This window comes from Coturnix japonica, chromosome 1 (assembly GCF_054131305.1).
Source record: "Coturnix japonica strain WE chromosome 1, WE-NBRP24, whole genome shotgun sequence".
Taxonomy (NCBI): domain Eukaryota; kingdom Metazoa; phylum Chordata; class Aves; order Galliformes; family Phasianidae; genus Coturnix; species Coturnix japonica.
Genome location: NC_140663.1, coordinates 32,019,952 through 32,040,170, shown reverse-complemented (window position 1 = coordinate 32,040,170; position 20,219 = coordinate 32,019,952). Strand labels below are relative to the sequence as shown.

The following is a 20,219-nucleotide window of genomic DNA, read 5'->3' as shown; positions in this document are numbered from 1 at the left end:
ACAGGACAGATTTCAGGTTTCTCTTAGCTCATTTTGCAGACCAGTCCCAACACACCTTCTCCATTGTGCTTTAGTAGCTTATCAACACACTCATTAAAAAAGTACTAGTGACACAGAAAGCAACAGGACGTTTCTGCCCATCTGCTTTTCCTGGCACAGAGCTCACCTTAAAGTGGGCACCAAAGCAGAATAAACATGCAGAAATGGAGATGTTGTGCAAAAGCACGGTTTGTGCAATTTCAGAACGAGGCATCCTTCACCTTGACTCAAGACAATTCCCAACAGACACTCAGTGAGGTATCCCTCACACTGCAAACAGATGTACGTGTCTCTTCAATGCCTTTAAATGAGTTTGTGATCCAGAATCTTGCTTCATCTATGTCCTGTAACCTCCAAAAATCAAATTTTCTGAGAAGGACCTAGAAGAGCAGTAGCTTCCTACACAGGGTTGTGCTGGAGAAGAGCCCAGCAAACTACCTGAAAGATCTCTTTAGAAACTAGAAACTGCCTCCTCCTGACGAAGCAGTTCTCTTCATTTCAACTGCCTTGCTGGAAATCAGAGATAATTGTTAGAGCCTAAGGCAAAGCTTGCAAGTTGTCTAGCAATGAACACTGAAAAAACGACTTCCCAGATTTATTGGAGCAGCATCTGCCAACCAACTTTGCCACTTGTTCTCACAGTAACTCTGCAGCCAGTTCACAGGCTGGCAAGATCTCTTTATTTATTTGCTCATTTCCCCATCGTACATACACTTGCACAGGCCGGCCACTGCTTGCCAAGAAGCTTTTATGAATGGGGGGGTGGGGAGAGGAAGAAAAACCAAAGCACTTTACAGCAGCCACGATCATAAATTTTCTGTTCAAACATGACAGCATCAAAGCCATTGCTTTGCAGGCTGACATTTCATTCAGAAGTTTAACGCCACCAAGGTGAAGTACACTGAACGTAGACCATCTTCCTAGAGGAAGCTGGGACCTGGCATAACTGCTTTTCTTTTACTTCCAACTGAGAACACACCACTTCCATAAACAGTCCATACCATCCAAGATCTTCATTTCTCTTCTCTTCCCAAGGTATTTTAAAAGAAATCTCTCCACCTAAAGTTCTCGACTCCCTATGCAAAATAATTTTCACAGGCTGTGACTGGCAACATAGGCATTCCCAAGAGGGGTAGACAGGAAAAAATAACTCTAAGAAAAGGTTTATTTCTCACCCCATGGAATGGTGATCTGAGACACCTGCTGCAAAAAATGAAATCACACCAACAAGGAACAGATTAAAGACCCTAAGAATCTTCAATAGGATTTCAGGAAACACTCTGGATCTGAAAATAAGGGGACATGTCCTATGGGAAGGTCCTAAAAAAGGAAAGCTAAACAGTGCCAGATTAAAGGTTAACAATGACATTACTTAGAAAGTGCCTCCCATACTTTTCAGCACCTGAATAGTACAAAGCGCTTGCACCACAGACGTGACTTCTGGAACAAACGAGAGGCAATAATGTCAGTCTCCTGTCTGGACACAATCTAGAGATATGTTTATGAGAATATAATACTTTTAAAGTCTCTATGTCCCTCACATGCCACTCTGATCTTGAGGACAGGAGCACACCCTTCTACCATGACTAGGGATACCACAGCCTGTTCTCTGCACCATTAAACTGCTACAGCATGATTCAACATTTCTCAAAAGGAGAGTTTGAACTGCTGTAAGATGAATATACAACAAAGAAATTCATTTGAGATCTACTGAATTCAACATGAAAGCAAACTGTAGTAAAAGAACCATAGTACAGCCCCAATTTTGTGTTACATACCATTTGTTTTGAGGGATACTGTAAAATGGTTGCCTGATTCTATAATGTGCACCTGATGGCATCACGTCAGTTCTGGAGTGTCTTTGGCATTGCTCACATTTGCAAACCAAGAGTGCAACTATCACTGCAGCATTTAAAAGCTGGAAGCGCTCCAGAAGACTGACTTCTCTCTGAAACCACACCATCTTCAAACGTATTACCTGTAACAAACTAGAGGCGTTAGCACTCAAGTGAAATCTAGTGAGGCTGATGCTTAACACAAGCTTAACACAAACTGGCCCATCAAAAATCTTCAAAAACAGCTGAAACATTAAGCTCAAAGTTTCCAGTAAACATGAAAGATCATCATCTTTTTTAATTGGCATAATTACTATTTAATGTCATTTAGAATGGCTGCAGTGTATAAATAAAAAAAGTTTTTAAAGTAAAAGTTTTCAATTAAATTCAATTAAACTACTCGTACTTCTCTTTCGGAGTAAAGCATTCCTAAATTATGCCCAAACATCCCAAGATAAAAGCATAAACAAATGGAATTGTTTCAGTAGTTTACTCCTTTGAAGTACATCATGACTAACATGTGTCAGTAACATGAAGTATATGGGAGCAATATGCTTTAGCTGCACTAATACAGGCTCCCTCAACCACTTCCATATCTACCTCTTTTCAGCAAATGAGACTTCTACCATTATATTTCTTATTGATCTAGATTTTAAGAAGTTTTTATGATAGAAGTTTGAGGTGGGTTCTATCAGTCAAGCACGTTCCTACAGTCATAAATTCTAATTCTCTGGATGGAGGTCAGTGACAAGTGGTGTTCCTCAGGGGTCAGTACTGGAACCGGTGCTCTTTACTATCTTCATCATTAATATCAACAGTAGGATCAAGTATACTTCAGAAAGCTTGCAGGTGGCACCATGCTGTGTGGTACAGTTGACATGTCTAGGGGACAGGATGCCACTCAGAGAGATCTAGTCATGCTAGAGCACAACCCTGTTCAAATAGACCTGGAGGGACAGAATGGCAAGCTGGGCAATGGCAATCCAGCAATGCCAGTTGCAGCTCAGAAAGCCAACCATACCCTGGGTAGCATCAAAGGGAGCATGGTCAGCAGGCTGAGGGAGGCGATCCTGCCGCCCTCTACTCTGCACTGCTGAGACCTCACCTGGAGTACTGCATCCAGATGTGGAATTATCAGCACTTGAGAGATGTGGAACTGTTAGGGTGATTTCAGAGTTGGGCCACAAAAACGATCCAAGGGATGGAACACCTTCCCTGGGAAGACAGGCTGAGAGAGCTGGGGCTACTCAGCTTGGAGGAAAGAAGGCCCTGGGGAGACCTGGGAGCGGCCTGTCAGTATCTAAAGAAGAGAAGAGACTCTTTAGCAGGGTCTGTTGCAACAGGATAAGGGGAAATGGTTTCAAAGTAACAGAAGGGATACTTTGAGTGGACACAAGGAATAAGTTTTTAATAATAATAAGGGTGGTGAGGCACTGAACAGATGGCCTTGAGAGGTGGCAGACGCCTCACTTTTGTAGACACTCAAGGTCAGGCCAGGAGGGAGTGGGGGGGCTCTGAGCAACCCAATCTAGCTGTAGGTGCCCCTTTTAATTGCAGGGGAATTGAACTAGATGATCTTTAATAAGAATCTCTTCCAACTCATCAATTCTATGATTCTAGTAGCTCATTTAAAGAACACATGCACACCATGAAAAGGAATCTAAATGCTTCTCAAGCTTGGTGATTCTTGAGTATGCTACAGGAACTTGATATGGACAAATGAAACTTCAACTAAAAAAGAGAGACCAGGTAGCCTGATGTAGAACTGTGCTCAGACACTGAAGTCAGTGGTAAGAACTCAACCTCATTTTTAAAGGAGATTTTTATAACCAAGGCTAGTAGGTTACCTTACCGCTCTCAGTGTCCTGACCCAGTGATGGCTTTGTCACAATAAATCCAGAGATAAGGACATTTGAGTACACTGAATTGTTTACTGACCAAAAATCAAATGGTTCACAAACTTTTTCTTCTGCACGTTTTACACTTAATCCAATTAATGTTGTTTCAATTCTCTAAACCCAAGCACAAAACTGTAACTTGAAAATATTTATAGCCCAAACCGGTAATGACTTATACGTGTATGCATCTGCAGGGGGGAAGCACAAATTAAATGTCTGCAGAGCTTACAAAATTATGCACTAACATTACACGCCATTATAAAGTTACACATTAAAATTTCATTACACTTCCCAGCCAAAAGAATCTAAATAAGTTTTATAAGCTACAGCCCATAGTTTCCCAAGAAACTTAGAAGGGAAGATCCCAGAGGCGCTGTGCCTGAGGTGGGCGCAGCAGCAAACAAAGCCTAATTCGATGCAGGCCCTTCGCTGAAGAGGACAACAACCACAACACAGGCCTGACGGAGCGAGGAGAAGAAAGGAGGAATCCAGAACTGATCCGTTACAGGAAAATATTCTGACCACAATCTAATTTGCAATCTCAACAAACACTGCTCTCACAGTCACAGAGGAAGTGCTCAAAAAAATGCTAATCCCATAAGACCGCTGGTGACTACACGTTGGGCAGACCGCATTTATTTATTTGTTTTAAGATGATTCAAAAGCTTTACCATTGTTAATAACTTATGCCTTAACTGCTATAGCAATTGAAAATGTATTCAGGCTGCTATGCCTGAGCACAAGTCCAGCACTGCTGCTACCTGTTTGCATAGGAAGATTTTATCCAAAATTCTGGGTTATGGGCAGAAAATATTAGAAGAAAACAAATCCCTCCACCTGACAGCTCAAACATAAAAAGCAAAAGCAATTCAGTCCAGCAGTTCACAATGTCAGAATAACACTGTGAAGTCCAACATAGTGAGGATTATTGATTATTCTTTATCTGTGGTATATTTGCATAACCAATTTGCTGTATTTGTATTGCCACAAGTGCAGTCTGGAAGAGAGGAAAAGGGTTCAGCACCAGTTATGCTGACTGCATAATGTGCAAAAGACGTGACAGTAAAACACACTGTTCAGCTATGCTTATTCACTCAGAGATAGATGCTCATTTCTGGCATACATGTGTTTTCAAGGAAACACATTAAGTTCTTCCTCGCTCTTCCTTCATTGGTCTCGAAGATGCCTGGTTTCCTACACCTTCTATAGCCAGCTAAAGCAAGAAGAGAGAAATTTCACCTCAAGCAAAGAAATATAGCGCTGGAAGATATGTGAGATAAATCTGGATTTAAAGTTGATACCGGATGATTTATAGTCAAGTCTAGATATTAACTGCCTCACTTGTAAAACACAAAGAGGAACAGAAAATGAGTCATATATTACTTGAACATCTATCATGAAAACAGTGAAGACGTTTTTAATGCAAGTGAACACACCAAATAAAAGTAAAATTCACCCCACTGGAGAACATTCCTTCCTATTCTAACTAACACTTTTTAATTGCATCACTCCTTTCCCTCCTTACATAACCTTCCTCAGCCCTGACAATTCAAGTATCTTCACTTGCAACAGAAACAGGAAAAAAAAACAACCTCTACAAAGTATGGTGGGACTGCAAGAATTGTTTGTTTTTGCTTTCTTTAGACGCAGCAATGGCACTCATTCCTTACCTATGATGGTACAGCTCCCCACCCCTCTACTTTCCCGTCCATTTTCATAAGTGTCAGTAATCTTCCTACAGAGCTGCAGGTCAAGTTGCTCCTAAAATAAAAGCTTTCTTCTCAAGTGAAGATTCTTTTCAGAAAACGAAAAACATCGAAAGAGCAGAAACACTTTCAGAGCAAATAACTCGCTTTCAAAACCGTATCATGTTTCAAAGTTAGGAATTCTGACAACAACTCCATAATTTGATGTTAGCGCAACACTTCTAAACCACAGATTTTCTAGAAGTTTTCTACAGCTCTTGCTGGATTTCATATTCAGAGAACTGCTCAGTACTTGCACGCATAGAAAATACATAGATTTTTTTTTTTTCCTGAGCCTTATTTAAACTGCCTTCAAATGCAATTCAGAAGAAGATGCTATGACAACATACGGATTTGGTTTTTACCTTTTCACACCCAGCCAAGAACAGTTTAAAACCCGCTGGGACACTACAGCTGTTACTGGCCATGCTGCAGTACAGAGAAGGTCAGTTCCTTGTCCTGGTGTGTGCATCACAAGGGAGAACTGCTCGAGGCTGGCCCAGCTGCAGACCCACCCTGCCCACACAGGACACAGATAGACGTACAGGATTTCACAACTTCTCCCTTCTGTGACACCACCTAACCAGCACAGCTAAGGACACTTCATCCTAGAACTGAGAGAGGTGAATTCTCCTAAGAATCTTGTGCGTGCCGTCAGGGTGCAGGCTAGGAGTAAAGTTAAAAGAGGAATTAAGAGGTCAGAATGGGAACAGAAAAAGAAACAGCAGCGAGAAGGCAGACGTGCGAGATGTGGTTGGCGAGCAGCCCCGGAGATGCAGCCACTACAGCATGTGTAGCTCCAGAGTTTGGAGCCGTACCCACCATTGCTGGATTTCCTCAGCCTCCTGGTGTACAGCCAAGTGACCAGGGATCACTGTCAAGACGTGCCTCTATCTTATAATTAATGAGGCAGAGGACTACAGAAAGAAAACAGCGTGTCTGGCTAAGATGTTGAAATGTCACACACTATATTGATTTTAGGCCCGACTTTTAAGACCTGTGTTTGTTTTTTACTGCAAGCAACGTTTGGAGAGTCACACAAAGATCTCCGTAAGTGCTTTCTGCTTCAGGTATCTCAAGAGTCTGCGCAGAAGCATTAACCTTTCACAACTGTGAATGAAAGGTGTGGTATTTCTGTTAGGAAATATTAAGAAACACCCCCACTAAGCCAATATCTCAGTTCCCTTTCCAGGAAGGAAACGTTAATCCAGAATTTATGATTTTGGATGGTCTGGTCTGAATAATGGAATTTAAAACCCTGACAATCTATCTACCCAGTGAGCGAACACTGTGCATCTTGTCGAACAAATGAGGCCAAAGTCCCTTGGGAAAAAACAGCATTTGGTCAGAATACTGCAGTAACACTTTGCAGATGGAACCTGACTCAAGATGGGATGAAAACCCTCACTCCAGCATTTCTTAATATCAGAGAGCCTTGAGTCTGCAACTTTAACATTCATTTGTGCAGAGCTTTATGTAACGGCTGAGGGAAGGGTTTGTTTGTAACATTCATATAATGCTCATATAAACAGTACACTACATCCCTCCCAGTTTATGATCTTACAACGTAGCAATACAAAGACTACACATGAGGAAGAACAGGAGAATCCAAAACATTGCTTTTCAATCTCAAATTGCAGTTAAGGATTGTACAAGCGATAGAAGAGAAAGAAAGAACAGATAAAAAGGGAAGAGTCGTGGAGGGACAAGGAAACAACAAAAAACAACACAACAACCTCAAAACAAAAGCACACAGAAGGCAGAAAAAGGACACAACTTCTGAGAACACGGGATACATTAAAAAAGAGCAGCTGAAGTCTTTGGTGTTGACCTAAAACACCCAACTTCAGATATAAATTAAGCTCATAGCATCATACACATACATGGAGCACCTTCATCACACTTGAAGGAACACACCTCTTCCTCTCTCTGTAAACCAATTTAAAGCACCTTGCACTAAGTACAAAAAATGCAAATCTTTAAAGTTTCAAAGCACGTTTGAAGTTACAAAAAAATTTAATTATAAAATGAATACATAATGGATATATGAGCACTTCAGCAGCACTAGGTAGATTTTTAACACTAACATGTCATACATCAACCCCAAGTCCAATTTAACTCCTCTTAACACGGATATAATTACAAAGTATCACTACCAGTCTCAAGGGAAAGATTAACATTAGTCACTTTGTCTTTTGTATCACTGATTTTTGCCAGTTTTATTTTGCAAGTTTTACAGAGACCACAAAGGTCAGACTGCCAACAAAAGCGGGACATGGATGGCAGGCTCCAAACAACAACTTGCCTTGGAACCCACATGGAACTCATTGCACCAGCAGCCCTCGATCTCATTCCGGGACAGCACAGTTACCCTGACAGCAGTGGACTGTCACTTTTAAGAGAAAAACACCAAGTGGTTCTTCTGAAGAAGATGAGCGAATAAGAATCATGCGGGCAGGACAGCAGTAAGCTGCACTGAGAGAAGCAGCACAACACCAGAGGGATTTTTGCCTGGTTAAACAAGTCAAAACATGATGTTTTCTGGCTTTGACACTACAAAGCATGTGGATAACTGGATAGGCAAGACCCCCATTCATTTTTTTCTGTTTCAGTGTTAGCGGTTAGCATTGACAACTGGATTATGATTAAATGCTCTTAACGCGTATCAATTTCAGAAGCTTCCTATCCAAGTGAAATCTGTCACTCTTACAATATTTCCCTTTGCAGTAAGAACAGTAAGAGAGATTTTAATGTGTCACTACAATTATTAATGACTAAGAGAGTTTCCACAGAAAACATGTTCACAACCCAAATATCCACACTCTGTAAAGATCAAAACATACCCACACAATTTTATGAAGTGCTACAGAAGGGCAGCATTAGAGGGATGTGAGCTCATTCTTACTCTACATTACTCAGTGAGAAGACCATCCATTCATTCTGCAGGTTGTAATTCACAAGGACGGCCATTGAAGAAACCTGATGTGTGTCACGGTATCACCTGATTTAGAGAAGGAAGTCGGGACACAATATCTTCCACAAACATCTAGAACTTTGATAAATAGCAAGTTGTGTGAGGAGTGTAAAACAAACGCCTTCACCTGCCCCCCAAGGCTCCTTGAGGAGCCCAGAATCCCCACCACGCATTGAGAGGATGGCATCCCCAGGCCTCCACAAAAGGGGGGTGCAGAGTTCACTGGGTTTTTCCCCAACCCACAGTGAGGACAACAGGGTTCTCTAAAGATCCTCTGCCAAGAGAAGTCACAGGGTGACAGAGAGGGCAGCACACTGCCTCGTACTACCTCTGTCCACCCTCCCGCTGAACAGTCAGAGTCTGATGTAGAAATAAGGCCTATCCATTCGGAAATGCCCTGTGTCTATCCATCCAAATATACACACATGCTGTTTGGCCTCGGGAAGGACAAAGCTAATCTATACTTCACCAAGGGTAACCTTCAGAGCGAAGCACAGGCCACTGATGCAATAAATACCATGCATTACAATTAGAATTATTATTTTTTTAATCTTTCTAGATGATATCACTGGTTTACAAAGAAGCCTGAGAGCTGACAGCCCTTCCCAAGCCCCATAACTCTGAATCACTGATCTAGACACTGCTAGGAAACTAAATTATTTGAACTGCTCAGATGAAATGACCACCAAAAGCATCTACAAAGCTCCATTCATTCTTAAAACTGGGGGCTGCTGAAGGAACTGTGTACGTTTAGTTGTACTATTTCTTTCAGCCCTCACATCCTCTTGGATTTACTCACCTCTGAACCCCAGGAACCCCTAGGGAAGGAGAAGGACCTCATCAAATGAAGCACCTGGGACACCCCTAAACATCACTATAGAAAATTTTATAAACACGACGTCAGAACAACTAATAAATGACTGTTTTGGCCTCGTATTTTCAGATTCAACTTTTGATCCTCCACTCTGTAGTTCAGCTGTGCTCTTAACATAAAAACACGGCACCTACTTCACGAAGTGGTGAAAAATGAGAATCGAGTTGCTCTGCTAAAGCTGTAATTCTTGACACATCCAATTCCTGTCCCATAAATTATTTACATATGACAAGTCTGTTCTGTACAGGTGCCACCCCCTGGTCAGCAAGATATAATGCGCTCCATCATTTCATTTAACAACACATTATTTGTAGCCTGAATTCAATTCGTAATTGAAAATGGGATAGTGGCACAAAAAAGTACAATAGATGTCATATTAAAGAGAGCATAGCTAAGGCTACAGCAAGAGGCATCAAGTATCTAACAGAATAATGCCATTTGATGATAAATGTCGCCTGAAATAGTCCTGCTTTAGCAGGACACGGGGAAATGGTTTTAAGTTAAAAGAGGGAAGATTTAGGTTGGATGTTGGGGGGAAGTTCTTCACTAGGAGAGTGGTGAGGCCCTGGAACAGGCTGCCCAGGGAGGTTGTGGATGCCCCGTCCTTGGAGGTGTTCAAGGCCAGGTTGGACGGGGCCCTGGGCAACCTGATCTAGTAAATGTGTATGTTTGGTGGCCCTGCCAGGCAGGGGGGTTGGAACTACATGATCCTTGAGGTCCCTTCCAACCCGGGTCATTCTGTGATTCTGTGAAATACTAAAAAAAAAAAAAAAAAAAAAAGAAAAAAAAAAAATAGAAAGAAAAACCTGAGGTTGACTCCTGAGCATATTTTACATTTGCCATCACAGTTGCATTAATATAATTACCGTCTTGTGTAGCATCCACACATTTTCATAACCACTGCAGTCCCAATGCAGAGACAGATGATGTGAGATGCCTCAAAAAGTGCAACTTGTGAAGTGCATGCACCTGTGAGCAGGAATCTACCGTGTCTCTTTAAATTATAGGCAGAAATGTCTCAAGCACTGCACAGCTCTTTCAAATTGGTGGTTCTTTCAAGATATACCAAAATGATACTGCAGAACAGCAAATGGAGGGGAGTAACTCATCCAACTGTGCAAAGCAGGTTGTTGGTATTCCTGAAACACAAGCAAAAATACTGTCTGGCCACAGTTATTGTCAGGGAAAATATTTCAGATGTAAATACCCACGCTGAAAAAAATCAGGTAGGATGCAATTGTACTTCAGTTCATGCCGGTGGGGATGAAGCCTCTAGGTGCTAACAATACAAGAGGTGTTACATAAGACTAGGTGCTTATTTTTAGAAGCACATTACAAAATTAAGTACTGCACTGGAATCTGTTGCCGAGCCACGGACAGTTACATCAATGCACACAAAGAACAACTGCTCAGCTGAAGCACGGGATTAGAAGAGATTCCAATTGGAGTTCTCTCCTGCCAGTCCCCCCAAAACACCCAACTAGCTGAGAATAAGCAAGTTCACTTGGATCCACCAAAAAAACACTAGTGATCATAAGCAGATACACATATTCTAGGAACAACAGAACTAATAAAAACTGGTTTCCTGCAGCTTTCTCACTCTGTTGCTTAATATTTCTCCCACACCACGATGAACCCCAACTTCCTTCCTGTTTTTCCACATCTCTTCACTAGTCACCCTCTCACTCCCTCCTGCTCCAGGGAAGAGAGCGGTGGTGCAGACGCTCTGCAAGTCTGCATGTGCTCCCAGGCTGCAGAACCAGTCCCACATCAGCTCCGAGCAGCTCTTCTCTGAGAGGCTGCAGTAATTTTGACACGTTTCCTGTACCCAGTTACAATTTTATGAGGCTTGAAGGACCAGACTTTGAAGTCTAATTCTTTCTGATGCAAGTTTCCACGTATGTAAGTTCAATGCTTAATTTCTGAGTTAAAAGTTAACTGTGAACTTTACATACATGCGTATACTTTTATATACACACACTGCCGAGTGGGAGGGACAGACAAGCAAAGCAATCCCACAAATGAGGTAACCTGAGAAAAGCTGAATCAAAACCTCTTCAATGTTTGCCTTTTTTTTTTTAAGAGCACAGTGCTGCAGAATGAAGTCAGCATGCATTTCCCTACATCCAGCTCTGCTCTTCTTTCCTCACCAGCTCCCATTATCAATGGTCCTCTCATTTTTACCTATTGAAAAAATAAAGTAAAATTACAGCTAACTTCACGGTCACGTATCACAGCATTCTTCAAAACAATCCCACTTGAATATTGCCTCCCTTGTTTCTTGCAGGCAGTCATGAAACAATCCATTAAGCACATCCTACTAACAGATTTTACTACCGCTGTTTCTTAGCTTGTAGCCTACACTATTCCCCTCCAGGCTCTTTGCTAATGACATTAATAGCACGGGGCCTGCAGATGATGCTTCGTCTACTGAGCTTTAAAGCACACCTCCCAAAAAGGTTCCTCTTTAAGAATCAGATGCAGGTACACCTTGGCATACATGAGCCCAGTGTTGCCGCAGGCAGGACTGCACACACGCTGATGGTGAGGCACAGTTGCAGGTGGCTCCTCACAGCGGCTCATTCCTGTTTGCCAAGCAGGCCCATACCTGAGCATCCCAGCTCGAGACGTAACAAGCTGCTGCTATAAAAACAAATTTATTTTAGTAATAGGAACCGAGCCTACAGTCAGGACCCTAAAAAAAGAAAAAAACAAACAAAAAAACAAAACATCAACCAGATTCATAAGAGGCATCCTTTAGAGTTACACGTCCTTCAAAGGAAAGTGAAAAGATTAAGATCATGCTTAACATCATCATTTTGCAAATTCCTAATTAAATCATTATGAAAAATACTACTTGTCATCAAAGCACACACAGCTGACAGCCACAGTATGCACCGACCTGAGGTAAGGAGAGCTCAGAAGAATACAAACCCCTTCAAACTACATCTCATCCCTCCAACAAATTCAGAATACTTCTCCATCCCCACTGACGACCCACTATGTATGTTCTTATGTAACGGAGCTCCCATGAACCACAGTATATAAAACTCACTTCTTTATTGCCCAAAGCACATTAGTCTGAAAGTGCCAAAAAATTCCCCCCCAGATAAACCACAATGTCTGCTCCACATCACAACAGGACAGGAACCCAAATTTAGTTCAAATTCTCACCATGAAACAGAACAAGATACTGACTTATCCTAGTGCATAACGCTGACCTTAGGAAGTTTGATATCGAAGAATTCGCTCACTAGAAGCGTGCATCCACATACATAAACCAACAAATTAAGATTTCAGTATAAAATGCTGACAGTATTTTCTGACGATACTTTTGACATGTTGCAAAAGGTACATCACACAGCCAACTATCAGCAACAGTACCGGCATCGCAAGAAAGTCAACCAACTATTCATATTAAATGCTTCAGGTTTTTTTACTGCAAACCATTCTACAGGTGAGAACATGATACAACACACTTTCAGTGTTCAGAATTGCTCCTCACCTCTTCAGCCCTTCAAACACTGGAGCCATGCAGTTTAGACTTCTGTTTGAAGACCTTTCTGATTTGCACTCCTCCATTCTCCAAAGCATGATATATACGTCCCAGAAGAGAAAAGACTCTACTTGGTCATTAAATAAGATAACCTGCTTCACAGCTCGTTTTCTGCTTTAACATTTATATGCAATAAGTACTTTCTCAGTACTTACATCACTACGGAACAGTGGGAGATACCAGGCACATCTATCTAAATGAGTCCCCTACACGCCAAGGCAATGGAAGACAGGTTGGCATTCCCTTTTTTCCCCCCATCTTTTTCATTCCCTGGCAACACTTCCTTCACGAGAATGGCTCTCAAAATTAGAACATGGAAAATGAATTAAAAATAGATACAAAAAATAACCAGCACCTCAAACAAAGCGAAGTTTTAATAAGCTGAAGATGGAAATATACTATTCCACTGAAACCTGAAGGAAAAAATCATACAGATTCATATAGGCTGGATGACAAATGCACAGCCCACTGACAAAGCACAAGTTATTTTGCTCCAGGACAGGAATCTTCAGACAATCCTTAGAAAGCAAAGATAACGTATGATGATACTATGTTATCACTGCCAGTGTTACCAAGACTGCCTTAGAAAGACTTGTTTGCCAAGAAGTTGACTACAAAACTAAACAATGAGTTTCTAATTTGGAACTGTCGCAGTTGTTTTAATATAATTACTCATAGGACTTCTTTTTGGTGCCTGGAAACCTCTTGTTTTCAAGTATACATGTCTTTACATTGTAAGGAAAGTGTCACTGCCATAAAGTTCTGAAATGTGTAAGGCTAAAGAATACAAAACCCACCTATGTTATTTAGTATAGGACCATTTAGTGTTGATAAACATTACCTTAACTACATACACTAACGACTGCTGGGATCTAGCTCCACAGAATCCTTGAAGCAACCAAGTGAAACATGGGAAAGCATTATCCCAATGCTCCAAACCAGAAGTCAGCTAGAAACGGGTTCCATTACTTTCTGCTCACACATCACTTCGGGGCTATAACTCCAACAGACAGACAGCACTCTCTGCCTGGATCCACCGCTCAGCCCCCGCCGCTCTGTCTGCTCAGTGAGAGTCACACCAAGCGCGAGTTTCCGTTTCATCTCCCACAAACATAGCAGTGTTTATAGTAGTTTTCATTTTAAATAAACTGTAGCCTTTTACAGGTCAGACTTCCACGTCCACCCATCGCTGATCTCGGATGCACAAAGAATGTGAAGGTAGAGCCTCGAATGTGCTTTGAAAGTTACGGACTGCAATCAAAATGCATTGTGAGATGGGGTACAGGATGGTGCTAAAAATACCACCATGATGGAAAGCAGAAGGAAACTATGGCATTGATCAGAAACTCATCAATAAGTACAACTCTTGCAGCATAACTCACCACAAGAAGGATGTGTCTGAAAAAAATGCTTGATTATAATCAAGTTTTAAACATATGACACTTTGTAAAGGGTGGTCAGATAGCAGAGGAAGCCAAAAGGAAAGAATAACACCCACGTTCCTGTAACGCTGCTGATCACCAAGACAAATTGAGGGAGGGAAGCACAGGGGGGCCCAGTAACCTCCTCTGGGGTGGGGGTCATCTCCATCTCAATTTGGGGCCCAAAGCAGCTCAGCTCTGAGCTACTACCAACTAGCACCATACGACTTCCAGCATAACAGTATAAATGAAAGACACAACACAAACTAAAAGCAATCTGAAAAGTTTATGGTCTTTTGTTATTGCTGAAATAAAAGCATAAAGACTGTAACTCCTATACAGAAATCTCTTACTGATTAGCATGGAAACATACGGTTGGAATACAAACACCTCTAAAAACAAATTTCCATAAGGAAAACTTCAAACATCCCACTGTGCAATAATTTCATTTGACACAACCCTCTCCACGCTGTTACAATGTTCCATAAAAGTAGATTGAGTTGTCAACATCCCAGCCTCTACCCTGAAAGCTCTGATGTAAGAGGTTAACTGTCAGCACACCAGTGGCTGCTTTTAAGTCAATGAGACTACCCACAAAGTTTCAGTTGTTCGTATGTTTTTACAGGAACCCAGGGCAGGAGACCAATGCAACACACAAACACAGAACGTAGATGCTGAAGCACAACAGAAAACAAACTAAGAAAAGAAAAAGAAAGTCAATCAACCCTTTTTGGGAAAGAACAAGTGAAACAGGTTGAGATAGCTGGATGAACTTCAAGATCTGCTACATAGAAGAATGGCTACATACTTACTTGGTTTTTAAATTTACTTACTTGCACCTCATAAACCCAGATGAGGCAAAGTTAATCCAACTTGCATCTCCTGCCCTTTGTCAAGCAGCACTGCCATTTGTGTAGAAATTATTTACAATCATCATAAAAATAGTTTTTAAATGATCATTTAGAGGGTAATCCTTTAAATTGGAGCCCAAAATACTTCTTTGACGTAATGGTGTTGTGCTTCTATAGAAGCTTTCTGCCTGTTTGCTAACAGTAAGATAACGTTCAGAAATATACAACAAATACGGCAAGGATTCTGCCAAGAAATTGAGAATATTTCTATTTATATATGAACAAGATTTTTGTTTGCTTGTTTTCATATTAAGTGCCTTTGAAATCTGTGTTCAACCACATTATAGCTTCACAGGAAGAGATAACCCCAAAGAAGTTAGTACAAGAACCTACCTGAGAACCAAGATTGGGAGCTAATATGCACTTCTTATGCGCCCCATAACAAAGCAAGCAAGTCAGCACTTCCCTTAAGTTTCCAGATCACATCAAAAAGGCAGGTACAAACAACACCTATTTTAACTAAGAGTGTACTTTAAATTATGCCACTTCTAGAGTCATTAACAACTCTGCTAGAAAATATTTTGCGACTCCTTGTTATGGCACACAACTGGTTGAGAAGCACAGTGAGGTTACAAATCCTGCAATGCTCACAGCACAGCCTGGCCCTTGTGCCAGTGCAGAAGTACAAAAACCACGCAAAGGAGCCTCAAAATGCAAGAAAGTTTCCAACTTCTGTCTGGCCAGAAATACAGCACAGCAAATATAGCAAAAATAGTTCATGAAAGCTACCATTGCCTGAGAGATATGCCCAGCTTTTTAGGGCTGACGTGAAGACCAAGGCTTCCAGGTGCCATCATGCAGCCAGGGGACAACGCATTAACCATTCTGTTCTTCCCAGTGAAAACCAATTCCCTACAGCTAGACTCTTTTAAAGATGACTCAAATCATCTTTAATAAATTTTGTAGTTGGTGTTTTCTTGCTAGCTCTTAACCAAGGGCTTTTGCTTTCACTGCTGGTAGAATCGCCCCGCAGATGGGTGACAGTAATAACGATAATTCTGAGAGTTATGTTACCTTTCTAGAAGAAAAGCACAGAGCAGATTTACCTGCTAACAAACTCTTACAGACAGCTTCCTGAAAGTGAAACAGAAACACACTTGCAAGTCAGGTGGGTCAGATCCTGGTATCAAGTATTCAAATCCCTTCCTAAGATTAGAAGCAGTTAACACCTTGAAGTTTTTCACTCCAGATGAATTCTCACCATCAACAGTAGCAAGGTATTGAACACAGCCTTAAAGATTAAGAAACTGGACCCTGCAAGACACATTACACTAGAGAGAACTCCAAGTACCCCATTGCACACCTAACAACCCGTACAGGTCCAAGTAGAGATGCCTTTGCAATGCAAACCTAAACAATTACTCTGCTTTTGCAGGTCTTTACAAGTTTTAACAGCCTGAAACAAATCCAAGTTTCCAGAAAGGCGAGGATTCCCGCAGAGTGCTGTGACAGCAGTTTAAACATCTCAACCTCCCTTCCCCAGGCCAAGGGGCTTTGACAGAGCCCCCAACACCACAGGGATACCGTGTGTAGGGAAGCAGGAACACTGCCTTCACCCATGTGAGTCACATGTATATACACACGCATGAAAAAGAATGAGACACAGACAGTTATGATCATCTTCTAGGGATAACGCTGTGCAAAGTTGGAAACAAGTTCTCTGATAAAACAGACTTAGAGCCGATCCACACCTAACAGCTTGTTTTCACTAGCTCACATTAGACGACCACCAAAACAAAGTTACCTGCAACTTCATTGAAGAAAACAAATTAAAAACAAAGAAACCACCACCAACGACACAGAAATTCCAACCGGCAGCACATGCAGGCAAACCCCTGCTTCTGTCAGGGACACAGCTGCAGCCCTACACCTCACACTGCAGGTACCACCCTGACCCATTGCATCCCCCCACCCCGACTGAGCACACCGTGCACGCAGGCAAATTCTTGCATGGGATCACTCCGTTTCAAGTTTGTTTTACCAACACATCTGAGGGAATAGCAAAACCTGTTTACACATCACCTTAACCGCCACCAGGAGGAGGGTGTAAAAGGCGCACACACGCGCAAAAATAATAATAATAATAATAATGATGATGATAATAAAATAAATAGAAGAAATATATATATATATAATTTGTAAAAGGAAGCAGGCCGACGGTATCCCCGGCTCACCCCGTTCCTCAGCCGGGGACTCGTTGAAGGCCCGGCGCCGTAGGCCGCGAGGCCGCCCCGGCAGCACGGCGCCGCCCGGCAGCGGGGCCCGGCGGCACCCGGCGGCACAGGCCGGGCCACCCCTACGCCGGGCCCGGCGGGAGGTGGCGGCGGCGCAGGGTGGAAACGGAGCCCGCGCGGCCCTCGGACGAGCCCGGCAAGGGAGAGAGACGGCGGGCGGGAGCCGTCCCGAACGGGCCGCGGCAGCAGAGCGACGGCCGCGGGGGATGCGGGGCCCGAGCGCGGCCGGGCCTCGGGCTCGGCTGGGCCTGGAGCGGCTCCCGGCGGACCCCGCCGGCCGCGGTCGCTATGGAGGGCGGGGGGCGGCGGGCCGGGCCGGGCCTGCGGCTGCGCTCCGGGCTCGGGCGCCGCGCGTCCCCCCCGCTCCCCTCGGAGACAAAAGCAAACGGAAACCCGGCGGGACGGCCCCGGGCCCGCACAGCCCCGCCGAGGGCCGCGCCGACGCCGGGTCCCCCCTCATCGGGCCGCGGGAGGGCGGCGGCGGGGATCGGGGCGGCGGCGGGGGGTCGGGGGGGGGCGGCCGGGGCCGGACTCACCGCATGAATTTTCTTGTCCCGCGGATCCAAGATGGCTGAGTATCCAGCACGGAGGATGCTGGGGGAGCAACCTTTACCCTCTGACCCGGCCGACGCCGTGACCCCGCCGCCGCCGCCGCTCGGCCCGCTGCGGCGCTGAGGGGCGGGGAGAGCGACGTGCCGCCCGGCGATAAGGAGCGACGAGGGATCCAGGGGACGGGAGGAGGAGAAGGGGGAAGGAGAAACGAGGCCCGATCCGCCGCGCTTCCTCCGCCTCCCGCGGGAGACGCGGCCCTGCGCCTGGGGCCGGCGGGACACGTAGGCCGCGGGGCTGCCGCGCCGCTCTGCTCCGCGGGGCCTGCAACAGGCGGGAACACGGAGCTTCGCCGCTGCCGAGATCGGCGCCCATTTTGTGAGGGCAGGGGCGGCCCCGCATCCACATCGGCCCGCAGACATACACCCAGCCTGGCACCAACACGGCCTGTTGGTACGGCCTAGTAACAAGGGCAGAGGAGACGTGTCCTGGTTCTTCTGACAATAGCAGGACACGGGGAAATGGTTTTAAGTTAAAAGAGGGAAGATTTAGGTTGGATGTTAGGGGGAAGTTCTTCACTAGGAGAGTGGTTAGGCCCTGGAACAGGCTGCCCAGGGAGGTTGTGGATGCCCCGTCCTTGGAGGTGTTCAAGACCAGGTTGGACGGGGCCCTGGGCAACCTGATCTAGTAAAGGTGTATGTTTGGTGGCCCTGCCAGGCAGGGGGGTTGGAACTACATGATCCTTGATGTCCCTTCCAACCTGGGTCATTCTGTGATTCTGTGTGTGATTCTTCTGGAGATGCAGGATGACCTAAGAGAGGTCTGGATCAGGAACCGCCATCCTGATGAGTGAAATTGTGTGAAAATCTGAATCTCCTGTGTTGGCGAGGTCACGGTGGATGCACAGGCTTTTCTGCCTGCATTATGATTAAAATGGACGACTTACCTATATAATACAACCAGAGTTTTTAGTTTATCACTGTGAAAATATGTGGTGATATCACGTACAGCAAATGCAGGTGCACAAAATGCTCATAATGCAAATAATCCCTTTGAAATCAATGAGACAATGAACAGTACCAATGCTGAGCCTGTACACGAGTGTTTATACATCGAGGCCAATGATATTTGCCAAGCGGCTTCTCCTTTCATTAATGGTAGTTCTTTTTTAGTTTTGTTAGGAAATAATGATGAAGTTGTAAAATGAAAAGAAAAAACTGGCGTGTAACACTTCGCCAGGAATAGTCGTCTTCTTTCACTTACTGCACACACTCGTTACCAGTTGGGTTTGATTTGGGAGTTCAGTTGGTTACATAGCACTGAGATTTCACTGAAGTCCTGTTGGTACCTGTGGTGATGCATCTCTTTAATGCTTCAAAGTAATCTCTGAAGCTGATGAAGAGAATGTATTAGGCTGTACATGCTGGGTTCCTACAGTTGTAGGCCCATGCAGTCAAGTGTTGCTGTGATTCTTTTCGAGTCCATGAGCATCATCATCTCCATTTAAATTTCCAGCTGGCCATTGCTTCTGCTGATATCCAGAGAGAGCTATAAGCATGCAGCATGTGTCTGGAGCACTATTGGCATGAACATTTGGAAAGAGGGCACCAAGACAAACAAATGTACTTAGAATCCCCAAATGCTTTATCACTGTGGATCTGTGCATTCACGGGCAAGTCACTGCAGTGAACGTTCCTTAACTCCTGCTCCAGAAACATTGTAGTTGCTCTTTGGCCCCATTCAGCATCACTGATGGAGTTGGGCAATGCAGCCACAGATGTGGAAGGAAGAGGAATTGCCAGAGTGCACACAGGACACAATTATAGTGCTCCATTTGCTTTGCTGTAATAAGACCACCATCCTCAGCCCCGAATGGAGGCAGAACACAATGAATAGGCAGGTTTGTGGGTCAGTTTCAGGTACAACCAAAAAGCACGTTGGAATGCATCAAGAATCTTTCCTTCTCCAGACTCTGGAAGAGCAAATACAGTGCACTCGCCTAGTGCAAGAGTGAGCAGCTTCTCTGTGATAGCAAATCAGGCTGTATTTTCCTTTCACAAATTATGGTGTAAGCCCATTGACAGAAACAGATGGAACTAGAAGGTAGCGCTCCTTGACTCTGGATGGATGTAGCATTCATGAACTGGGAACAGGAACTTTACACACGTCTTCCTATGTTCAAA

The 20,219-nt window shown here is 43.8% G+C and overlaps 1 protein-coding gene across 5 annotated transcripts in view; it reads right to left on the bottom strand.

Moving 5' to 3' along the window:
- Positions 1-18,051, bottom strand: part of CNOT2 (CCR4-NOT transcription complex subunit 2) — an 84,234-nt gene extending 66,183 nt beyond the window's left edge. For 4 of the 5 annotated variants that reach the window (XM_015855998.3, XM_085536803.1, XM_085536800.1 and 1 more), the window contains exon 1: positions 18,024-18,051. The gene's annotated coding sequence lies outside the window, so the exon portion shown is untranslated. Of the gene's footprint in view, positions 1-17,427; positions 17,689-18,023 lie in introns of those variants that run through there. The other variant, XM_085536798.1, reaches the window with a different exon arrangement.
- Between the last annotated feature and the right edge of the window lie 2,168 nt (positions 18,052-20,219).